The sequence below is a fragment of the Teleopsis dalmanni genome, chromosome 1, assembly GCF_002237135.1.
Source record: "Teleopsis dalmanni isolate 2A chromosome 1, ASM223713v2, whole genome shotgun sequence".
NCBI lineage: Eukaryota > Metazoa > Arthropoda > Insecta > Diptera > Diopsidae > Teleopsis > Teleopsis dalmanni.
The window spans coordinates 207,686,906-207,707,414 of record NC_051846.1 but is presented as its reverse complement, the minus strand read 5'-3'; the positions used below and the strand labels follow the sequence as shown (position 1 = coordinate 207,707,414).

The following is a 20,509-nucleotide window of genomic DNA, read 5'->3' as shown; positions in this document are numbered from 1 at the left end:
TTGCGAATTAAATCTAGAGTTCTACTTGACCAGTATAAAAGTCAAATTGTCGTTCACTTAAACTAGATTATATCGCTCGTTAATTGATCTTCAATAATACTTCGAAGAAAGATTCTTCATATCTTCCATGATAGAGCTCTTAATGTTACTTACTTGTTCAACAGTTTATTTCATGTTATTTAATTTTTTGAAACACAATGATCTATTGAATTAATTATTCAATTTTGGTTGCAAAGTAATGCATATAAGCAAACAATAAAAACTAAACAAAAGAATCTTTTAACAAAAAATATTTATAAATATTACTACACTTGCTTTACTTGCCCTTAATTTTAAAGTCTGAAATAAAATTTCACCAATTCTGTAGCCACAGAAGACACACTTCTGTTACTAAAACGGGTGTAGAGTAAACAAGTATCTGCAAGTACGGGTACTTGCATATTTTGTCACTGACCTTCTTCAATTAACTCAAGGTTGTTAAATGCACTTGCGGAGTTTTTCTGCTTATTGCACTTGTGTTTCTCTCCGAACAACTTGTAAGTACAAACAACATAACCAACTGCTGCTATTCACGGCAACTAACATCATTTTTTACTAGCCCATAAAACAAAAACAAGATACGAGTAAGTCGGGAAAGAAAAAATGCTAGAACTGCGCTCACATCCGTTAGCTACGCATAAAGTATCTTTTACAACTACAACTTAAACCGCTGCGAGACAGCAACTGTGGCATCTATGAGAACTGCGACGGAGTCTGTTCTTTACGTTTCTTCGCTATTAAATATTTATACAGATTTATATATTTTCTACATATTTTATGACTTTTGGATCAGTTTACTGCTTCTGCGCTCGCCTTTATGTTGCCGTACGTTCTCCTTTCAACACTAAAGCTGTCACCAGCAGCAAACGTTTTCTCGCAGTGTGGCCGGTTTCTTATCAACGACGACGTGTGTGATTTTTCTCGAACACGTTCATAAGCCGTAACATAAATAAACGAATACTCGCATAAAGCAGCGCTTTTCGATCTGGCATCTTCCACGACTTTGGCTAGTTGGGTTGCTAGCCATTGCCGTCGCAGTGGATTGCGTCTGAACTTGCGTTTGTGACTTTGACTGTGACTGTGACTTTTGTTTTTCTGTTTTGAGTTGTGTGCGCAGGCGCATATTCTCTGTAACTTTGGTAATTTATCTATGACTGAACATCACGTCCTCGTTGTGAGTCTATGCTTTCTGTCTTTTTTGTCTTTTTTTGTCTTTGAAGCTCGTTTGAAGCCACGTTTTGTACTGTTTTGTTTTGCATATTTTATGCTATGTGACACAGTCCATGGTTCTGCAATGTGTGGTTTCAGGTTTATTTGTAGATCGCTAAACTACATGTTAATATCTTTTTTTACTAAAGAATCGCCTAAAAAATAAAATATGTAACGTGTGTGTAAATCGAACTGTTGTAGAAGTTTTTCACAGTTTTCTTAATGCAGGTTAGTAAAGTAGGTTTTCCATATCTATACTAAACAGCATGTGCAGATCTAGAAGGCCTGATGCGTGCATATGAATATCTGTGACACTTGAAAGAAAATTTATTTGCAGTTTGGCATGGAAAAAGCGGTTTGAAGGAATTAGAATAAATCCTTGGCACTTTTTCAACGGAATTCGGTGCCATTTTCATTATTAATTTATTTGGTTAAATGACGAATAAAAATGTTAAAAATTTGCAGAAGAAAAGTTTTTTAATAATTTACAAAATCTACCTATGTATTAACTGGATTTATTTATACTGATTAAAGCTTATGTAAATTATTTAAAAATATATTCATTTTAAATATATCCACTTATATAAAAAAAATGTTAAATAAGTACTTCTATTAAATTTGTTCACTCTGTTGAGAATTTCAGAATTAATAGTTCGTTAAAATAATTTTTCTGAAAACTTCATATCTGAATACTAAGATATAGTATATAGCACGGTATTCATGAAAGATACAACACTTAAACCAACAAATGACATTTCGACCGCCTTATAAAAAGAAAATATCCTCACCAATTCATTAAAATATACTAAACACAGAAAATGCAGATCTGAAAGTAAGTCCACGCTAATGTAATATTTTAACCAATAATCACATAGAAAAGGAGACATTATAACCATCAGATATCATAGTTCCTGATACAGATAATGATCTCGGTTACATTATACCGTAAAATACGAGAAAGAAGAGTAACTACTATATTATCCAGGCAAATCAGAAGATACAATAAGTACATAAAAACAAAGGCATTATTCTAAACTACATTATACTCTAAGAGACGAGGAGTTTAACTACTTCGTTACACAGGTAACGAACATACTGCTATGGTCAACATAGTTGGCAACATAGTTGGCATCTGCAGGTTACAAAAATGGTTCAAAAAAGGAAACAGAAAGTGGGCCAATAATATCAAGCGGTTATCAAAACTGGGAGAAGGTTCTCCAACAGAACACATCTCTTCATTACAGAGAAAACAGAAAGCTTATCGTGGCCCAAGAAAACAGTTAAAAGCAGTTTATAAGTCGTAAACACTTGGCATAAAGGTCGATCTTAGTCTGAAAAAACTGATGAAAAAAATCAGTATCATAACAATAGCAAATAGAGGGCAGTGATGCGAAGAAATAAAAGCACAAGGACAAACGAAACTTGCGGAATAAAAGCAAATGATGAATAGATCTGATTTGAGATTGCTGTACTAATAGAATAACAACTACCTTTTTCTATTATACGTTGAGTCAACGTGATACGAAAACTGAACTACAGAGACGAAAAAATTTCTGACAGTATCGATAAAATACATAAAAATGTCAATGAATGAGAGTTATTCCGATTTAGCGTTCAAATGATCTTTATAAACTTTTGGAAATCATTATGGATTTTAATGATTTCATGAACGAAATGAAAGAATTAGAAGAAAAGATATTACTGATGAGTTCTGCAGTTTGAAAATTGTAAATGATTCTATATCTTGAAAATTATCTAAAGTTTTCTTATTAATAATCGTACTGTTAACGACTTTTTCTTTTCTCTCTTCGAACTCATATTATAAAAGAATTATACACTCCATATACTCCATTTTCATTTTAAAACAACAACAAATGAACTACATTAAATTCAATATATGAGAAAAACCTTTGATTGAATTGGATTGGACACTGATGGATAACACAAAAGTCAAGTATGCCATGACATTGGTTTGATATGTCTTCCCAAGCGTTTTTGCAGAATTTTAATGTAAGTTTAAGATGCCTAGCGGCTGCTTTGAACTTAAGAAGAATTTAAAATTCGCAAAACGAAAAAGTGTTCCCAATTCTATGTATAATGTATATATTTTTTTTTTTAAATCCATTTATTTTATTACAATCTGTCAGGTATGAATGACAATAAGTAATATATATAATTATAAATCGTAATAATAGTTATTACTATCTAAAAAAAAAGAAAGGCACGTATGGACTATGGCCAGTGACATATCCATATATATTTTAAATAACATTGTGTGATCTATATATACATATCTAAAATATCTCTCGATGTTTTCCTTCTCAGTCTTGTAAACGTGTTGGAAGGGGACATCAGGTGTGTAACCAGCGGGTTTGGGTGCATATATATGCGATGACCGTAATTCTTTAAAATACTGGCTATTTCTTCCTTGATTGTCCGAACATGTAATTGTTTATGCAACTGTTCATTCGTTATATACCAAGGTGCATTTGTGATCATTCGTAATGTTTTAGATTGGAAACGCTCGATAATTGCCAGGTTTGAGTCTGCTGCAGTACCCCATAATTGGGCCCCATAACTCCATATAGGTTTTAGTACAGATTTGTATATAAGCAGCTTATTGTCAAGTGATAGTTTGGAATTTCGGCTGATATATATGATATATATTTCGGTATATATTACATAAAAGAGATACATATGCTAGATGCTAAATTGACAATATATCGTACAAATGTCAAAATTTTATAAAGTTTGCAAGTTTTTCTAATTCATAATATTGATTCATGAATTATTATTTATTTATTATTAATGAATTAAATTAAAAAATTGTGTTCCATTTGAATAATACGTGCAGCATATAAATCATTTTAATTACAAATATTATTAAAAAATTTAACCTTTCAAAAGCATAAAGCAGAGATCGTTAATCTTCGCTACTGCATAGTACATAGTACAGTATTATTTTTATAATAAATTAACAAAACATTTCATAAACTAAATGCAGTGCAGTAAAGTATATAAAAGCCAAACGTTCCTCAAACATTTCTGCCATAGACAGCAATTATAAAAATAATTATGAAAAAATTTAATACAAAAAAAAACTTGTAGAATTTTTTGCATTTTGTAACGGATGCTATAAAATATTTATAAGATATAAAATATAAGATACAACACATACATAAGTATGCGTTAATGCTCATATGGTATATATAAAAGCATAGGAACGCAGAAAAATGTGAATGAAAAATTACGTTTACGGAATATTAAAGGAGCAAATATAATAAATTCACCACAGTTACGTACAACATATTTTTTAAATACAATAATAAGACATTTAATTAACCGATAACGACTATGTTATATTATTTATATATATTTTTTAAATGATATTTAATTACGAAATCTGAACGAAATACTCACCAAAAGTAGTGAAAATGGAATTGTATCTGAAAAGATAAAGCAGAAAATAAGCTATTATTGCTTAAATACTATAATAAGCAATTAATTACTTTTAATTAGCATTTAACAAACAATTTGAGTGGAAAAATATTTGCATATTTAAAAAATAATTTGCGAACAAAAAGTCAACAAATAAATATTTAATAACGCCGGTTTTGCAAATTGCGCCGGCATGATCAGTGGGTTTGCATATATCATTAAAATTAAAATCGCTGCAGTATCGTTGAAGCTGTAAAGATATTCTAAGCTTAACAAAATATTTAAGTAAATATATTTGCATCAAAAATCGAGTTGTGGCCTGGCATAATATAATTCATATTACTCTTATTACATTTTATAATAATTATTATTATCATAACTTAATTGTACGTGTATTAAAAATCTATTAATATTACACGAACATACTTGGCTATCAAAGTGTCACTTTAGAAATATGAATACAGCTCGGTTATACTAATTTGGTTTTTATATATTTAATTCTATTTATAAGAATCAATAATACACATTTATTTGAATTCATACTACGACATACTATATACATATGTAATACTCGAATAATACTCAAACTTCACACATATAAAGACATTTGCGTAGAATAGCTTAATATTGCTTTTCAATTTTGCATCATATGTGGATTAATAATGTCAAGCTTATATTCTTATACTCTTAAATAGGGCTATTCAGACTAGATGGGACCGTGGGCCAATACAAATTACTATATAGTTTGGAGGTCCGCAGAAACATGTATTTGTTTCTGCGGACCTCATAGTTGTTCATAGTTGTTTTTAACAAAAATAAAAATGCGGTTATAATGTTAAATTTAGTTTTATTAATTTATTAATTGAAATTTATTTGTATGTTATACCATAAGAATAAAAAATCGTAGTTTACCCAGTACACCAAAAGAAAATTTGCGTAATTGTAGCAGATTAAATGCATGTCGCGGGCCGCACAAACATTGGCCGAAGGCACATGTGGCCCGCGGACCGTGCTTTAGACAGCCCTACTCTTAAACATCGAAATCGAGTGTGCTAAATCAAAATTTCATATGAACTGGTATATCAAATTTTTATGTCAAATATATTGATATTTATTATTCTAATACCTTTACGAAGTGTACACGACAGAAAATAAAGACAAATTTATGCACAATAAGGTAATCTTTATCTTCTTTCGGAACAAATATTATACTAAGCAATTGGATAATAACTAAATTCATTAAAATTAAACCCATAATCGTATGGGGATAATTAATTTTTAAAATTGATTTTATTTTTAATGTTATATTAATGCTATTCGTGAATTATATTATATTTAAAGCTACATTATATCCTATATAAAACACACGTAATCTGTTTGCTAAGGCATATAATCAAAATTCCTATCACACGATACTAGATACTCGACTGTGAAATCTTAAAAATATGTAAAAGAAAATTATCAAAAAAGTGATAAATCACTGGAGTTAAAAATATATCGATAACATTGCAAGTAATCTAAATTTGTTTATTTACTATTAATATTTTATTATTAAATATTATATAAACCCTTGCCAACTGTTGCTTCAAAACCCACAGAAAATATTTCGACAGTACTCCTTTTGATGGTATACTGCGCTGTCGTTGACCAGTTACGGTTCCTCCGTCGCCATCCTTTTTACAGACTCCTGTCTAAACATGCAACTCTATTCGCAACCTACGACCAAAATATCCAGTGGGTAGCTTGCGGGTAGAGGTTTTTAAGGCAGTGACCTTTTTCCGATTGTTTGGGTCGCGGGAGGTATTTTATTTCTCTCCTGCCACGCGATAACGGGAAAGGCTTCCGCTATCCGCTGCCTGCAAGCGTCCTCTAGAGTTTACAGCCTATCCCTAGGATATATTTAAATGGCAGCCGCTCTTTCCAAAGACATGGGTCATTTTGGTGTTACAAGTGTATTCCCGGACTACCATATCTAAGATCTGGAAAATATTTTAATAAAGCTGATACTCTGTTTGTTTCTTATAATTAAGATATCAGACAGACATTTGTTGAATGGAGACCCCAAATTGGATGTGAATCTTCTGCTGAGAACCGAGCAATGACAGACTAGAGTAACACTTACATGATACAACAGTAGCTCTTAAAAGTAGCCAGTAGTCAGTTGGCATAACTTCATGTGATCATACTCTTTAAAATTAAAATAAGTATTTGTGCTTCTTAAAAATAGAAATTTCAACTAGAAGCGAGTTGAAAAATATAATTAAATATTCACAACATTAGGTAATAAATTAAACAAAAATAATGCAAATTAGTTTTTTGTACGTACCACTTCTGTGGCCTTTAAGTACTTAGACTGTCACAAATTTGTGGTTTGCAAATAATTTATTGACATTTGCAGACAAATCTTTCTCATAAAAAATGAAATAATTCAATGCAAACTAAGAAAAAAATAGCAAAATTGTAGTTTGTAGAATTGAAAAATATAACAATAATTTCCTGCCAAATAAATTTGCACAATAATTGCAAATTAAAAAAAATTTATTATTTATTTTAAACAACATTTAATATATTTCAGTTAAACAAAATATTGAAATATTTATGAACATTTATGTTTGTCGAAAAAAAAAATAATTTAAATAAAACCTCAAGTGACAACAGTGCTCAAGTATTCAAAAATTGCCAACAAATTATGTTACTTGTTTGAACCTTAAAAATTATTAAAGTCTTTAAGTTTAAATTTGGTTTAAATTTGGAATGATGTCATTTGTTAAAAGTTAAAAGTTAAGATAAGTAACCAAAAATAAATAAAATACTTAACATTAAATTTTAATTTTTTCCGCACTTCACCTTGTATGTTTATTTTTTTTTTTTCGTTTTAGTTTTCAAATAAATTCAATAGAATGTAAAAGTATTTATGTTGGTATTGTTTTATTTTAATTTATTGTTATTGTTTTTGACTTTAAATTGCTACCAATTTATACCGAACTCATACCATACACAAAAGTAAATATTGAATAAAAATCTTTGGAAATGAAATTATTGTACACCTAAACTCATAAATTTGTATGAGCCTATAAAAGCAGCTCGGAGCGTGGGTGGCACCCTCTGAACTTATCTGAACACTCTGATCTAGATTAAAATGTGTACAATCCGCATTCACATTCGTAGATGAGTGCAGTCAAGCTGAGCTTACAACTTAAACCACTGGGCTTTGTACTCCTCCGAAGCGAAACAGACAAGCACATTGTCTGTTTTGTCAACTTGACAAAACCGTAGACAGTTCAAGTAATAATCAAAGTAAAATATTGTCAATTATTGTTAAAAATCTTCTCTGAATTCGTAACATCTACGAAATGCATTAATTTGACGACGAAGGAAAAAATGCCGGAAATCAAAGTATTCAATAGTTTCTCGAGATGGAGATCGTTTGGATTTGATATGAACTCAATTTATTTATAAAACCCGCATAATTGTTGACTTAATTTGAATATATCTGAGCGAATATGGACGGCAGTGATGTACTGAAAGACGTGTGGGAGCTGCCAAATATTATTTTGTCTAATTTTGCATACCTTTTACACGCTACACTCGAATATGAAGTAGTTTTTTTTTTAATTTATTAAAACTTGTGTTATTAATTTCATATCATAAAAATGCTTTTTAAATGGTCAAGAAAAGTAACTAACTTCTCAGCTAGTATCATAATTTTTCTGGGCAGTCCAGACCAGAGACGTTCGCAGGTCAACACAAGTCTTTGTACAGATTGGAGGGCCGCAAAAACAAGTACATCCATCCATGGAGAAAAATAATAATACGGCGATAAACTTAAATTTAGTTTTATTAATTATTCATTTCAATTAATTTTTTTTTGGATACCATAAAAATAAAATAATGTATCAAAGCAAAATTTGTGTAGATGAGAAGCATGTCGTGGGGCGCATGTAGCTCGTGAACTGTGCTTTGGACAGCCCTGATATAAATTATTCTTATATCAGAATCTTATGTCCTATGACAAAAAATCCATTTCAAATAGAAGAGAGAGTATTAGTGAGCAAATTGTAAAAGTAAAAATTTTTTTACCTTTTAATCAAGTGACACTTAATGCCAAAAATTACAAATAGAATATTTAACCAATATATGTTTTCAAATAGAAATTATGGTGGTTATTAAACGATATTTGATATAGCTATTAACCCAAGAATTCATCTGATTAAGAATAAACACAATTATTTCAATTATTTTTATACAGATGTGTATAAATCAGATGTTATTTATATTTTTTACTTCTTTTTGGAGTACAGAACTGTTATCTAATTCCAGATAATAATTTCATTAGACGGCAGATTAGTATTAGATGTATAGAACATGAGTATTTTTTTGAGGTATATTTTTTAAAAATTTAATTCTATAAGTTTAACTAAATGTAATATTAATAATTCCTGAACTTAGCTTATTATTTTATTATAAACTTGAATAATTATTTATTTTTCTAATCAATCTCTTACAACCCACAATAACAAGATTACTTATTACATTAGTGAAATAATTTCTTGAGGAACTATTAGTGAAGCACTTAACAGCATGATAGAAATGACTTTTGTAATAGTTACCATGGGCATAGCCGGGGGAGATTAACGCAATGACCCCCCAGGTTCACTTTTATAACGAAATAATATATTGTTATTTATATGAATCTTTGTCGTATTGACGCCCCTACCCCATGGCTATACTCATAGTAGTTTTAGTGATTTGTTAAGACAAATAAATAATTTGGCTAACCAAAAACTGCTATCCCAAAACATGGCATTAACTGGATGGATGTATTACACCATTTTAATTATTAAAACAAAATATTTTATAAAATAAAGTTTGTTAAATTGACAATTACTTATTGTTGTTATTTTATTAAGTAATAATTGTTATTATATTAGTTTTTCTTAATGATCATAATTGGTTTGCTATTTTAGCTTTTACTTCAAGTTTTTACTTAACCGAATTATTGCAGCGAGTCCATTGTGTTGTCTTCATTTGCATAATGTAATAAATTAATGTTAGTAATTAATAACAAATTTAATAAAATATATTGTATTAGAAAATTTGAAGTTTATAAATGTCTCTCATATATTTGAAGTGAACGAAAGAAATATATTTTGTTAATTTTAGTTGTTTTATATAAAAATATATTTAACAGAATGAAGCAAACAATAAAATGCCTTCGGGGCATCACGCGCAACATGACCGCATTTAAACATAAAAACCTTAAAATATTGCACAATTTTTTATATGATTTGGGAGAAAATAATAGGAGACTGGATTGCAAAATTAAAGTAAAACAAAACGAAACGAAAACGAAAAAACGGAAGACATGAAGAGGGAAACCTCAGTCAAATAACTATTTTTTGACCTCAAAACCATTTCAGTTACTTTCTAATCTACAAGAACTACAAGAAAAAAGGTGCCATACAGCTTCATTTTTGGTAAATCTTAAAACAACTTCAATGTAGCAATTACTACAAATTATATCCAAAAATATCAGTAGTGATTTAAAAAAAAACTTCATAGTTCCCATACGTTTGGTATTCTCATGGTAGCAAGGTTAACTAATATCACTTCCCTTTGAAGAACGAATAATATCAATAATTAATAATTAATAATTGTGTTTATAACTTATGTTAAGAGCATTATTAATTTATTACATGTTTTAGAGTTACACGTTTAAAAAAACATCATTTTATTAATTTAATTATGTTTAAGTAGTAATAAAACACAAAGTTTAATCTATACAAAATTTTATAAAATCTGAATTTTTTACTAATCAAATCATTTATTAATATTAACATTTAAATTACAAATGTAAATAAATATGTTAAACGAGTGGGCGAGTCTTTGGCGACGCTAACTATTATAAAGCCTTAATATAGTAACACTAGAGTCCATAACAACAAATATTCCATCACTACGTTTACATATATTAACTAATAAAAAAAATCTTATGATAATAAAAAATTTTAAAGATTATATTGACCTGCTGTTTTTTGACTATTAAGTAAAAATATTTTTGGCAAAAATTATTTATTCTAATTTATGCCGCTTTATATTAGAAATTCATAAAATTTTTTCATTTTGTCATTTTACAATATTATACTTTTTATGTTTTATTATTTTTAAGAAAATAAACAACTTTTGTCAATGGGCATTCAGTCTTGCAAAAATTTGAAATGAAATTTGAATTTGAAATGGAACAAAACGCAAAGCGGTTTCTTCACAAATTGGCTAATTTGCCAAGCCGTAAAGTGACCAATTTTAAGTTAACAAGGTCGTTTCTTCATCGCCACTCTGGTGCGATCGGCACGCAGCTTCAAACTGCTTTCGTCCAAGTCACAATCGTCACCACCAGTCATGTTGGGTTTTTCTTCAACGTCAGATAAAAATAGTTTTTGGATTTATTAGATATCCGCTACGATTGATTGGATTTGGTATGATTTGCACGACCGGACAGGCATGGTAGATTAAAAATTTGCACATATACGGGTATAATAAAAAGAGTAAAATCATAAGAATTTTTATATTATATCAAGGCATATAAAGAACAATCGATTTTTCTAGCAATTCCATATTGCGCAAATAAGTTATAATAAATTCTTAAGTTCTTTAAAGTTAAAAGTTATTTAAAGTTATTGCGATATATCTTTAGTAATATAATAATAGATTCTTATGGAATCAATAAATTAAATAAATGCCTGCCGAAAATCCAAGAAAAATGGTGGCCTAGCCACATATCAAATACAGAACTTTTGCTCCAAACAAATCAGAAAGCTACTGTAAGTGAAATAAAAATGCGAAAATGGAATTGGATAGGGCACACTATTCGACGATCAAATAAATATATTTCACGACAAACTTTGACATGAAACCCACAAGCTAGTAGACGCCCTGGAGCACCAGCTTTCAATTGGAGAAGAACAATTGAAAGAGAATAGACAGAAGCGCTCTATACATGGAATAATATATGCAGAGAAGCACCTAACAGATTGCAGTTTAAGAGAATCGTTGCGGCCCTATGGCCCACTAGGAAAAACGGATACTAAAAAGAAGAAGAATGGAATCTTATAATTCAAGGCTTTGACTTCAAGACTTTGAATTCAAAGCTTTGAGTTCAAGGCATTGAATTATGCGACTCTGGCGTTAGAAAGAGAATAAATTAAAAATTCCATGATCATGATGTAATATGATTAGAATTATCGGAGATCTCTTTTACAAAGTTATGGAGTGTTTGAAAATCTATTCCTGAAGCGGAATATTGATAGAAATCAGTACCAGATGGAACTGAAATAAAGATGTGACATGATAAGAATCATGAAAGATTCCTTTTATGGAGTTATGGAGTGTTTATAGCTCAATTCGTGAGGCGAAAACAACAATCAGTTTTAAAAGATTTGTTTAAAGAATATTTCTAGAGCAAGCCATAGTAGGATTTGAACCCACACTATACATACCGCAATACAGCACTTAAAAAACTGAAGAAATTCTTTAAAAATGTACGAAATTATTATGCGTTGTATTAAGCTAAATTATATTTCTGATATATAACCACAATCTATGTATTTAAATTCTGTATATACATACAGTCTCTAAGAAATGAGTTCTAAGATGATTTGGTTAGATCTAGACTAAATGACATCCACTGTTTTGTTGTGATATTTAAAACCTCACTAAGTTAGAGTTGAATTAATTATATCTTGTACAATTATCAAACCCTTTATGCAATTTTTTATATTTTGTACGGATTTTTATAGAAATCATATTCGAACATTCGACATATTCGTTGAGTCTAGTACAATAATCTGAACATAGCATTAGATCTGTACGTGTCGTTAAGAAACTAGTTAATAATTTAAGTTAAACTCGATTAAGACTATTCATTTCTAGTGATATATTTCCATTTGTTTGTCGCTAACAACAATAAGTAGATCGCTTCAGAGTTTGATTAATGATCGTCCGTGGTATATGAAAAATTCAATTACAAAAATATTATACATAAAATGTTTTAAAATAATCACCGAGAAATATCAGAAAAAATTTACTTCACATATCAACCATCAAAGTAAGAATATCTAATGAAGTTATTTTAGAATGAATTATCTGTATCTCTGCTAATATTAAAACTGAAGTAACAAAACAACGAATAGTTTGATTTAATATTTATTTAATTTAAATAAACTAACGCGTCGAACTCTAATAGTTCCACTGCCCAAGTATTGAAAATTACTTCGCGTCATCAGAAACAAAATAAATAAATATCTTCAAGTATCAATTTCACGTTCCTTCTGATCAGCAAAAATTCCTTATAAAAATTATGATGATACGAGTATAAGCTCTTCTTATAGCCAACATCATGAACCATCAAGAAATGCAAACTTAATCAGAAATATTTTAATATGAAATTTGCAACAATAAAAAGAAATATGTGAGCAACACTTAAGTGACTTTTGGTCTTTAAGATAATGTTTGTTCGGTATATCACACTAGACTGAAAAAAGTTGTTAAAGAACAGAATGTGCATGTCAAAACTGTTACTTCATAATTTTGGGATATATAAGTAATTCCGTTTTCTAGGTAGTTCATACAGCCTTTGTTTTGAAAATATCCTACCAGACATATCAAGAAACATATGCATCTCTTAGTTCGTGTTCTACTGCTTTGAGGTAGTAGATTCATTCAAGTTCTATCTCAACTCCAGTGAAGCAATATTACTATTCAGTTTTCTTAGAGTAGAACTTTTCAGGTGAAGTTTTTAGAAAACATTATTTATATTGGAGTTTTGAAAAAGTTCTTTTTTCTTTTATCCACTCTTAAATGGAAAGCATGCATACCATTATCATCAGGAAAAGAGAGAGTACTGTGATTATTATTGTCTTAGCTACTATATCAGAAAAAGTACTTTAATTTAGCTTGTTTTAGAAGTAGATTATAAAAATAACTGTTTTGTAAGAAAATATATTTGTAAGATATTAGCTTACTGATAAAATAAAAAAGAACTTTTCGAAAACTTTAATATAAATAATGTTTTCTGAAAATTTTACCGGTGAGGTTGTTGTCTGAGAAAACTGATCAATAATATTGAGGTGGAACTTAAAACGTTCTAGACATGAAGCTTCCCGTTGAACTTAGTAGAAGTACTGAAAATGTAAATCCATATAACCTAAAACAAATCTCATAAGGATAAATTATCGCAACTCTTCAATAGAATTAAATAGAAATTTCAGAAACCATTCGGCGTTCGGCGGGTTGTTTGTAAGCTTCGAAATTGATCATTGCTGGTCTTGCGTTGTTGTTTTTGTTTTGATTTGATTCGAATCGCAACAGTTCGGCATGCTATTGTTTATGTACGTTAAGATACTTTCTGTTGTTTGTTTTCTTTTCTCATTTTATAATTTTGTTTTCTATACTTCGTAAATTGCCTATTGTAAAAGATTCGTGCACGACTCCAATAACACTTTAAAATGCAACAATAGCAAAACAACCACAGAACTTCGAAGCTAGTTACAAATAAATGATAAAAAGTGCTTAAAAGATGAGCTCAGCACTGAGGAAAAAAAATTATCTCGAAAAAATATAAGCTTAAATGATCTTTTATCTTCTAGTTTTGGTAGAAACATACTGAGAATGTTAGGCTTTGAAAGAAATTACCAGCCATTGTGGATAACATGTATTGACCAGTGCTCGTGGATATAGAAACAAAGCACCAAAATACAATCAAAACAACAGAAACCGAAGCACAACAACCTGGAACAAACCGGCAGCAGAAAACTGAACAGCACCAAGACAAAACATATGCGAAGTATCTTTTTATTTTCATGAAAGGTAATAGATAGAAACTGAAGAAGCAGAAGGAAACTGTTCCGAATGATAATCAGGCGAAATGGTAATAATCATAATGAAAAATAATGGGAGTAATTATAAATATTTTTAGTGATTTCTAATTGAAAAAAGATACAGAAGCATAAAACTTACGAAACCTTTTTTATATACTTTGCAGAGGACCATGAACTCTGAGAACTGATATTTACTAGAAAATTCTTCAAATTGTACACATTGCATTTAAAATAGAAGGCGTGGTTTATTTTTATAAATTACTTTATTCCTTGTCTGTATTTTATTTCAAAGATGATAAGAAACAGAGAAGCCCCGAAAACAGAAATATTTACTCTGCTTTGTAGAAAAAAACTAATTTTTACTCGTAATTTAAAAAAAAACAACGTAAAATCAATAAAAAGAGAATCTAAAATTCATTTTTTAAAAAACGTTCGTAAAATATACCACCGCCATACGCGATAATATAATACTTAATACTTCTATAAGATATTTAATATATTATATATATACTATATACATATATTAATTACTTCTACCACGTCACTGTTAACAATTTTAAATGCAAAGCTCTGAAGGACCTTATTTATTTAGGAATCAGCATGACTCCCACGCCAACCTAAACATTTAACAAAGAATCACTCTAGTCAATAAATATTACTTCGACCCAAGTAGGAAGTTGAGAAATAAAAGCCTTTCCCGACAACCATTAGACACGCTCTACAAGTCTTTTTCATGTCTGTCTTGCTGTATGCAACAGAAACTAGAACTATAACCAACAGTGATCAGTGCGCATTCATGGCATGCGAGAGAAAAACTTATCGAATAATCTATAGTCTCAAATGCGTTAATAACGAAAATCGAATAAAGTAAAACCATCAGTTGCAGAAGCTATACCGCGACATAGACATAGTTAAGTTTGTGAGCATATAGTTAAGTGGCACCGAATTGATGAAAATACTTCAGATAAAAAAATATTTGATTTAGTACCCGCTAGTAGAAAACGTGATAAAGGACGTCCGCATATTCGGTGGAAGACCAGGTGATCAATGATATGAAGGCATACGGAACTACCCAACTTAAAACAACAAGCCTTTTATAAGACTGGCCAAGGGAAGCTGATGGACGCAACGAAGAACGTTTCATGTCTGTAATAGCCAACTGAGTAAGTAAGCAGATATTATATACATATAATCATATTTGTACCAACATAGCAGCAAACGTCCTTTTGCTAAGCAAGATCGATTTAAGGACTCAATCTGATTATTTACTGGTCACTGCAAGCTTTACAAGTATTTCCGAAATTTCATCAAAAATTCTGAACACTAAGGTCTTGCCATTTAGGAAGCGTTTTTATGTCTCCATACAAATTATGGAAGAAGTTATACGTACATGATTATAATCCAAAGTAATGGGATAATAGAATAGCAGTTTTCTTAATTTCTATAAAATAATTTTATTTTTTTTGATTAATCTACGAATACGTTTGTTTCATTGAAATATTGAATTAAATTCATTCTTTAGTTAGTAAATCTGCAATATTTTCCCTAACAACTTTTCCTATTCATAAGTTGACATACATAATTTACAAAGATCTATACGTACAAATGCAAATGAATGTCATTAATTTATAACTAAATAGATTTTGCTTTGGCAGCATGTTATTCTGGTAGGAAATCACATTAAAAAGCTAAAACAAAAAAGAATTTTGACATTAAGACATTTCAAAAAAGAAAATTACCAGCAACTTTCTAGTCAAGTCTGATCTGGTCCATGTTTGATATGAACATTTTTTTTATTAAAATATCGTTTACATGCGTGAGGCTGAGATATTTTTCTATAACTCAGATTCTAAAACAAGAAATTTAGCGAAATTGATTTGAAAACTGTGAACAAAACAGCATTTTTATTAGGCCATCAAAAGAAACCATGAAATACGATATGATAAGAATTGTGACAAAAAATAAAAATTGATTAATTTTAATTTTAATTAAGAATTAAAATTTTAAGTCTCATCATTCAATTTTCTCTTGCGTTGCTTTTATACGATTTCTAATTTATTCAGATTATATGAGATCTACGAGTAGTAATGACCAAAAAACAAAAATATACCCAAAAATTTATTGCAAAAATTTTATTTACGGTTAATAAAATCAAATTATATATACGCATTAGAATATAATAAGTACAAGTAATTATTAATAATATTATTGCAGTTATATTTTAGCTATATATTTTAAAAAAAGAGTTGAATTTTCTTAATTTGTGTAAATTAAAAAAAATTTGAAAATATTCCATCTCCACAAAAAACAAAAAAACAGTGTAATAAATAATGTCTATAATCTTTCTATATATCAATAATTATATAATATAAATAGCATCGAAAGTATATATTAAAAAGCATTTCTGACCTAAACTAATTTATAGGAACTAAGAATGATGGTAATATATCTGAGTTTTTAATTGAAAAAGATATAACTCTGCCTACTGCTTCAAAAAAAATCTGTTGTAGCGCTCCTATAAAAAGTACCTTATATTCATATATATTCATATAATATAATTTTTACACATATAAGCCCGTAGTAATGTGTCAAAATCTCGTCTCTAGATTAAGCTCTCATTAACATTAACTTATTAACTTGATCCAAAAGTTGAAAAAAATGTTAAAAAGGAAAAAATTTGTAAATTTGTTGAAATGATATGACTGATTTGAAAGAAAAATTGTTTATACTAGTTTTACTCCTTATATATAGGGAGAATCTTTTGTTTTTTTATAAAATAGACAACAAGTTATTTAAGAAAGTAAAAACCTTTATTGAAACCTTCGAGCAGAGTTCCTTGAAAAAAATTTTCAATCAATCGGCATATTCTAATTTCGAAAATTCTTTACACTTTTAAATGATGCGTCACTTGACTATATTTATATCACCTACACTACTGCACTATTATTATATTGAGGCTAGTTGAGTCAGTGCACTTGAGCACTTTTGCTCTCTATTAACTGCAATTTTCTTCATAACCCCCTTCTACACCTTTACTGAATTATTGTTTATCACTTCATCAGACTAAGCAATAATTGTCCTCAGAACTGCATACCTCTCCGAAGAACCTGTAACCATTTGGAGATTCGATAACGCGGTATTAGTAAGCCTGTCAGTTTTCGTAATTAATTTCAGGGCTCTATCCTTTATGTACTAGTTCACTAATATTGGAATAATATTAAATCATTTTTATATCAAGTTTTGAATTTTTTATATTAAATGTAATAACAATCAAACATGGATTGATTAAAACAACATATAATAGTATACATAATATATAGTATAATATATTTTCAGTTATAAGATTTTTGTCATATCATATAACTATATTTTTCTGGATTCTAAAATTTGTTAGAATTGTAATGATAATTCATTTATATTTCAAAATAAATCAATTGTAATACCATAAATATTTTACTTACCAGTTTGATGTTGCAAAAGTAAGTTCTCGTATATTCGCTTTCTCTTCTCGAAATATTGTTAAATAAAATTAAAATCACAATTTCGGTAACACTTGTTAACACTTCTCCTTGAAAATGCTCAAATATCTTAACTAATTTTTTTCAAATCTCCTTCCTTTTTCTTGTGTTTTTTAATTCAATATTTAGTACGTTTTTTTTAGATAAATTTCAACATTGGATTTTTTGCGCTATTAACGAAAATTGAGCTCAATAACTTTCAATTCCTTTTGGCCAAAATAAAAGTGGCACAATTCACAACAACAAAAACAACAAAAACGACAACAACAGTAGACACAGAAACAAGCCAAGAAAAGATACTTAGGGTACCACCACATCGACTTAGAGTCAATCGGTCCATACAAAAAAGCGAAAAATTAAAAATTAAAATAAAAAAATAATCAACAAGTCTTGTGAGTGAGTGAGTGAGTGAGTATCTGCAACCACGACTTTGCTACGGCTTGGCTTAGCTTGCAACGTAGACAATCAAGTTTCTTTTAAAATTTTTAATTTTATTTTTAAGTGAATTTTTTCTTATTTTATTTAATATTATGACTTTTATGTATTGTATATATTGAATGATTTTTCATAAATCTTTTGGGTTTGTTGGTGTTTTGTTGTGTTGTGTTGTTGTGTGTTGTGTTCTGCTCTGTTCTGCTCTGTTCTGTTTTGTGTATTGTTTGGATTTAGTAATCAAAAACGGCTAAAGCCTTTTGCCCCTTGGGTGCGAATATTCTACAAAATTCTTAGTAAAATCGCACTTTTTACTTTTATTTCAGATTCAGATTTCAAGTGTGAATGCACTTGATATCTTATTTCTTTGTTGCTGTTATGGTGTTATGGTGCCATAAGCAACGACGACCAGCGCCACCCGCGACATGTCTTAAAAATCGAAAAACATAAAACCGAAAAAAAATATGACGCGGATGAGGTGGATTAATATATAGATTCAACTAACCTGAACTGAAGAGGAGTGGAACAGAGTATTGTTGTCTTTCATCGTTGACTGTCAAATCATATAAGAGTTTGAAAAAATGATTACAAACATATATATATATATTTAAATATGAAAACAAACATAGACAATCGAAAAGACATAGAATTCGAGTCAAATGAAACAATCTTTTGTTTACATAAAATTTTAATTTGACTTCTTTTAATTTGTAGAAAATTTTGATTGTTTTTTTTTTAAGCAAAATGCTACTTTAGATAAATAATATTAAAATTTGAAATAAATCACAACATTAAATGCAATGCGTACAGTTTTGCTACCAACTAAAATGATTGGAATGGTATAGCAGAACAAATAACTTACGTTAAATAACAACCCAGTTTTTTTTAAAATAAATAAGATATGTGTTGAATACGACATAAGTTTCACTATATATGTATTATCTGAACTATGCTGTTCAATTATTTTTTAAATTAATTTATATTATTTAATATATAGTTTTTTAATGTTGCACTCGTATTAATAATATATCAACTTTTAACGATTTTCTCTAACACTTTTTATTTGAAATTTAATTAAATATTAATAAATTTAACTACATATTAGCACACATATGTATTTCGTTTGTTTTTAATTTTTATTTATAAAATCGTGAAAAGTATTCCTTCAAAAACGTTTGTTGACTTCATTCTTCGGCTGCAGAAATCAACACAACTTCTACGAACGACCGTCAAAACTTGACTGCTTCCTGCTGAACAAAACAACGTCGTACATGCTTGCTGAGCAAATCTTATTGACAAAGTAGCAGCCGAGACGACAACTCAGAGATCAAGTCTTCTCTTGCAGGTTGGTCTGCTATACTTGTTGCTTTGTGTGCAACTTCATCTTCACATTGTTGTTTTCAGCTCAGCATTCGCTCTTACAACTAAGCTGTTCGACTTTAGCATTTACTACTAATGCTCTCTCTCCTTGCACGAGTTTCTCCGTTGTGCGTTGTGTCAAAGCATAGCCGATAAAGTGCTTCAACAAAAAATTGGTTGCAAGCAGCTGATTTCAAAATGTATTCAAATCGACAGTTATAAATTTTGAGTAAATTTATAATATTTAAATTTATATTATTTAAAAAATAATTATAAAATTTTGTTTTTATTATTTTTCAACTTAATTTTTTTACTAAAAAGTTTAAAACGAGAAAATATTAATTTTGACTTTATCAAAACTTTTATACTCTTTATGTATTATAGATTATTGGATTGATTATCCAATTTATGAGCCCCAAACATAAGCTTAAATTTAATTCAATAAATTATGTACTAATAATTAGAATTAAATAAATAAAAATAAATAATTAGAAATACGTAATAATCTCGGAAATATTTTCTTCCGAAAAATAAAACGATGCAGACAGTTGTGAAACCAAGAAGACCTACTTACCCACATGAACGAGCAAATACAGCGAAAATCGAAAAGGAAAGCAATTCGATCGTCACTATATGGGT

General features: G+C 29.2%; 1 protein-coding gene across 3 annotated transcripts in view; it reads right to left on the bottom strand.

The window, feature by feature from the left end:
* The window catches only part of LOC119671591 (putative uncharacterized protein DDB_G0271606), a 54,967-nt gene extending 36,746 nt beyond the window's left edge, over nt 1-18,221 (bottom strand). For all 3 annotated transcript variants that reach the window (XM_038082292.1, XM_038082293.1, XM_038082294.1), the window contains exons 1-2: nt 18,023-18,221; nt 4,669-4,694 (exon numbers count right to left, since the gene is read on the bottom strand). The gene's annotated coding sequence lies outside the window, so the exon portion shown is untranslated. The remainder of the gene's footprint in view (nt 1-4,668; nt 4,695-18,022) is intronic.
* Nucleotides 18,222-20,509: the final 2,288 nt, after the last annotated feature.